The sequence below is a fragment of the Capra hircus genome, chromosome 16, assembly GCF_001704415.2.
Source record: "Capra hircus breed San Clemente chromosome 16, ASM170441v1, whole genome shotgun sequence".
In the NCBI taxonomy this organism is placed as follows: Eukaryota; Metazoa; Chordata; class Mammalia; order Artiodactyla; family Bovidae; genus Capra; species Capra hircus.
In genome coordinates this window covers 39,189,479-39,195,478 of record NC_030823.1, presented here as the reverse complement: position 1 = coordinate 39,195,478, position 6,000 = coordinate 39,189,479, and positions in this window count along the sequence as shown.

Here is a 6,000-nt window from a genome sequence, read left to right as displayed (position 1 = left end):
TTGGGATGTTCCTGGACCTTTCCATAAACAATTTCCAAAATTCTCCATAATACCTGTCTTTATTGAACTCTTGCAGTTCAGGGAGGTATTCGTTCTTGTTGATTCTTGTCCTATCTAGATTTGCACCATTATCATCATCGATCACATACAGAACTACATAACTTACTATGATCAGTCAGAGAATTATTGTGACTCATGGTCAAAGCAGGAATAAGAAGCAAGTTACGTTGCATAACATTTTTGATTGTGGACAATAAAGGGTCAGTGCATAGGTGTTCCTGTCCAGTGGAATAGGCCATCTGGACTCTGTTATTAATAGAAATAGTTGAGAAGTGACATCTTGAGTATTAATAGACCAGGGAGATCATACTTGTCCCAAAATTAAGCATGAATGTCAGGCAACTGGTACCCTGGTACTCAGATGTCTAGGCTTATCCAAGTAGGTTTTAACAATTTGGTGCTATTGATAATTATAGAAGTGATTTCTGTCTTTAGTAACATATGGTTATAACAAGTTTATGGCCTAAACATATGAGTTTCAAGAGGAGACCTTTTAAAATAAGATTGTTGTCACCAGGTGCTAGCAGCCATTGTGTTGAGAATGAATATTATCATCTCGAATCTGACAGAACTCAGAAAACTGTAGTTCTTCACAATACAACAGCTTGTCAGAGATCACATCTCTATTGTGACCTAGATATTTCCTTGGATATCTGATCCACAGCTATTCTTTTTAAGAAGATTTTATTAATGTTTTTGAGCTGAGCTGTTCTTCATTCCTGCACAGGTTTTTATCCAGTTGCAGTGAGGAGGGGGCTGCTTTCTGTTTCCAGTGTGCGGACTTCATTGTGGTGGCTTCTCCTGTTGCTGAGCAGAGGCTGTAAGGTGTTGAGGCCTCGGTATTTGTGGCATTTGGGGTTAGACTCTCGAGCTCTGAGCACTAAAGCACATGCTCCGTATATGTGGCAAACAGGTTTATTTTGCTCCAGGGGATATGGGATCTTAGGAGATCAGGCAAAGAACTCATCTCCTACATTGGCAGGTGAAAACTTTTACTACTGAGCCACCAGGGAAGGCCTATTTTGACTTTTGATTATAATTTTCCCCTTCATAGCCCAAAGAAGTGTCACTGTCAAGGAAATCAGTGATTCTCTAAGTATGGGAAAATGCAAGAATCAGGGCTCAGAGAGTTGTCTGCAGAAATTATCTGTCTCTTGGTCTGCTCTGTTAGAATTCCAGATCACAGCATGAGTCACTCCTGATTTCCACCCAGAACTCCTTTCAGGAGTTGTTGAAGGTAAGCAGCTGAAGTGACCATGATTTAATATTTGTAGAGGTTCAAGACAAGTGCCAATTTTAAGTCAGTACAGCCACTTCAGGGTCATATATTTCACTATGGTTTGGAGGATTTTCATAACCATTTAGTCATTCGGTGCTGGGAATGCTCATTCGAGGGTCTGGGGAATGTTTTCATAGACAGATCACTCAATGGGCTGTTCCTGGACTTTTCCATCAAACAGTATCCAACATTATCAGGACTGCTTGTCTTAAGTAGTCACTTAAGTGTCTTATGTGTCACTTTCTTGCTGTCCAGTGAAGTATTCCATGTTGTTTCTTTTTCCCATATATAGAGTTATAGAATGTTTTCTTCATTGATCTCGTACAGAAGTACACAAAATGCAAAGTTAATAAGAGAATTACTGTTATTAAGAGGTCAAAACAGGAATAAGAAGCAAGTGACATTGGATAACATTTTGATTGTGGCTAATAGAGGGTCAGTGCATGGGTGTTCCTATCCAATGAAATAAGGTCATCTGGATTCAGTTATTAGTAGAATTAGTTGCCACAGTATCAACCTGAATACTAAAAGCCAAGGGTAATCACCCTTATTGGAAAAATAAGCTTGTATCTTAATGTCGACATGGCACTGCCAGGAAACTTGTACCCCGGAACACAGCTGTCTAGGCTTATCCAATTTTTTGTTCCCCATATTGTGGCTATATATGTCATTACACAAATGTTTTCTCTGTTTATTAACATAAATTTTAATTTAATTGTCTAATCTAAAAGAGTTAGAGAGGAGAACTTTAAAAATAAGGTTGTAGTCACCAGATGCTAGCAGCCATTATTTTTGTTTTTTTTTTTAATTAATTTTTTAATTGAAGGATAATTTCTTTACAGAATTTTGCTGTTTTCTGCCAAACATTGACATAAATCAGTCATAAGTATACATATATCCCCTCTTGAAGCTCCCTCCCATCTGCCTTCCCATCCCACCCCTCTAGGTTGATATAGAGCCCCTGTTTGAGTTTCCTGAGCCATACAGCAAATTCCCGTTGGCTATCCATTTTACATATGCTAATGTAAGTTTCCATCTTACTCTTTCCATACATCTCACCCTCTCCTCTCCTCTCCCCATGTCCATAAATCTTTTCCCTATGTCTGTTTCTCCATTGTTGCCCTGTAAGTAAATTCTTCAGTACCATTTTTCTAGATTCTGTATATATATGTTAGAATATGGTATTTCTCTTTCTCTTTCTGACTCACTTCACTCTGTATAATAGGTTCTAGGTTCATTCACCTCATTAGAACTGACTCAAATACATTCATTTTTATGGCTGAGTAATATTCCGTTGTATATATATATATATATCACCACTTCTTTATCCATTCATCTGTCTATGGACATCTAGGTTGCTTCCATGTTCTAGCTACTGTAAATAGTGCTGCAGTGAACAATGACATACATGTGTCTCTTTCAATTTTGGTTTCCTCAGGGTATATGCCTAGGAGTGGGATTGCTGGGTCATGTGGTGATTTTATTCCTAGTTTTTTAAGGAATCTCCACACCATCTTCCGTAGTGGCTGTATCAGTTTACATTCCCACCAACAGTGCAAAAGTGTTCCATTTTCTCCACAGCCTCTCCATCATTTATTGTTTGTAGACTTTTTGATGATGGCAATTCTGACCAGTGTGAGGTGATATCTCACTGTAGTTATGATTTGCATTTCTATAATAATGAGTAATGTTGAGCATCTTTTCATGCGTTTGCTAGCCATCTGTAGGTCTTCTTTGGAGAAATGTCTACATACGTCTTTTTCCCACTCTTTGACTGGGTTGTTTTTCTGGTATTGACTTGTATGAGCTGCTTGTATATTTTGGAAATTAATCCTTTGTCAGTTATTTCATTTGCTATTATTTTCTCCCATTGTGAGGGCTGTCTTTTCACCTTGCTTATAGTTTCCTTTGTTGTGCAAAAGCTTTTAAGATTAACCAGGTCCCACTTGTTTACTTTTGTTTTTATTTCCATTACTCTAGGAGGTGGGTCATGGAGGATCTTGCTTTGATTTATGTCATAGAGTGTTCTGCCTATGTTTTTCTCTAAGAGTTTCTAGTTTCTGGTCTTACGTTTAGGTCTTTAGTTCATTTTAAGTTTATCTTTGTGTATGGTTTTAGGAAATGTTCTAATTTCATACTTTTATATGTGGCTGTCCAGTTTTCCCAGCACCATTTATTGAAGAGGCTGTCTTTGCTCCATTGTATATTCTTGCCTCCTTTCTCAAAAATAAGGTACCCATAGGTGCATGGGTTTACTTCTGGACTTTCTATCTTGTTCCATTTGTCTATATTTCTGTTTTTGTGCCAGTACCATACTGTCTTGATGACTGTAGCTTTGTAGTATAATCTGAAGTCAGAAAGGTTGACTCCTCCAGCTCCATTCTTCTATCTCAAGACTGCTTTGGCTATTCAGGGTCTTTTGTGTTTCCATATGAATTGTAAAACTTTTTGTTCTAGTTCTGTGAAAAATGGCACTGGTAATTTGATAGGGATCACATTGAATCTGTAGATTGCATTTGGTAGTATAGTCATTTTCACAATATTGATTCTTCCCAGGAACATGGACTATCTCTCCATCTGTTTATGTCATCTTTGATTTCTTTCATTGGTGTCTTATACTTTTCTGTGTACAGTTCTTTTGTCTCCTTAGGTAAGTTTATTCCTAGATATTTATTTCTTTTTGTTGCAATGGTGAATAGGATTGATTCCTTAATTGCTCTTTCTGATTTTTCATTGTTAGTATATAGAAATGTAAGTGATTTCTGTGTATTGACTCTGCATCCTGCAACTTTGCTAAAGTCATTGATTAGCTCTAGTAACTTTTTGATATTCTCTTTAGGGTTTTCTTTGTACAGTATCATGTCATCTGCAAAGAGGGAGAGCTTTAATTCTTCTTTTCCCATCTGGATTCCTTTTATTTCTTGTTTTTTTTTTTTTTTTTTTCTGATTGCTATAGCTAGGACTTAAAGAACTATGTTGAATAATGGTGGTGAAAGTGGACACCCTTGTCTTGTTCCTGATCTTAGGGGAAATGCTTTCAGTTTTTCACCATTGAGAATAATGTTTGCTGTAGGCTTATCATATATGGCCTTTACTATGTTGAGGTAGGTTCCTTATATGCCCATTTTTTGAAGAGTTTTAATCATAAACAGGTGCTGAATTTTGTGAAGTCTTTTTCTGCATCTATTGAGATGATCATATAGTTTTTATCTTTCAATTTGTATAGTATATCACATTGTTTGTTTTCCATATATTGAAGAATCCTTGCATCCCTGGAAGAAGCCCAACTTGATCAAGGTGTATGAGCTTTTTGATACGTTGCTGAATTCTGTTTGCTAAAATTCTGTTGAGGATTTTTGCATCTATGTTCATCAGTGATATTGGCCTATAGTTTTCTTTTTCTGTGTTGTCTTTGTCTGGTTTTGGTATCAGGGTGATGATGGCCTCATAGAATGAGTTTGGAAGTGTTCCTTCCTTTTCAATTTTTTGAAAGACTTTTAGAAGGATAGGCATTAGCTGTTCACTGTATGTTTGATAGAATTCTCCAGTGAAGCCATCTGGTCCTGGGCTATTGCTTTCTGGGAGATTTTTGATCATGGCTTCAATTTCAGTGCTTGTAATTGGGTTGTTCATAATTTATTTCTTCCTATTTAGTCTTGGAAGATTGAACTTTTCTAAGAATCTGTCCATTTCTTCCAGGTTATCCATTTTATAACCATTTTGTTATTCATAATAGTCTCTTATAATCCTTTGTATTTCTGCATTGTCTGTTGTAACCTGTCCTTTTTCATTTCTAATTTTGTTGATTTGATTCTTCTCTTTTTTTCTTGATGAGTCTGGCTAAGGGTTTGTCAATTTTGTTTATCTTCTCAAAGAACTAGCTTTATTAATCTTTACTATTGATTCTTTCATTTCTTTTTCATTTATTTCTGCTCGGATCTTTATGATTTCTTTCCTTCTACCAATTTTTTTTTTGTTGTTGTTCTTTTTCCAGTTGTTTTAGGTGTAAAGTAAGGTTGTCTATTTCTTGTTTCTTGATATATATACAACCCTGTATTGTTGTTTTGCTTTTGTTACAATTATGGGATTGTATTGCTATAAACTTCCCTCCTAGCACTGCTTTTGCTGTATCCCAAAGGTTTTGATTCCCTGGTGGCTCAGACAGTAAAGCGTCTGCTCGCAATGTGGGAGACCCGGGTTCGATCCCTGGGTTGGGAAGATCCCCTGGAGAAGGAAATGGCAACCCACTCCAGTACTCTTGCCTAGAATATTCCATGGATAGAGGAGCCTGGTGGGCTACAGTCCATGGGGTCACAAAGAGTCGGATATGACTGAGCAACTTCACAATAGGTTTTGAGTTGTCATGTTTTCATTGTCACTTGTTTCTAGAATTTGTTTTGATTTCCCTTTTGATTTCTTCAGTAACCTGTTGGTTATTTAGAAAAGTGTTGTTTAATCTCCATGTGTTTGTGTTTCCTACAGTTTTTTTCTTGTAATTGATGTCTAGTCTCATAGTGCTCTGGTCAGAGAAGATGCTTGATATGATTTCAATTTTCTTAAATGTACTGAGACTTGATTTGTGGCCCAAGATGTGGTCTGTCCTGGAGAATGTTCCATGTGTGCTTGAGAAGAAGGTGTATTCTTCTGCATTTGGATGGAAT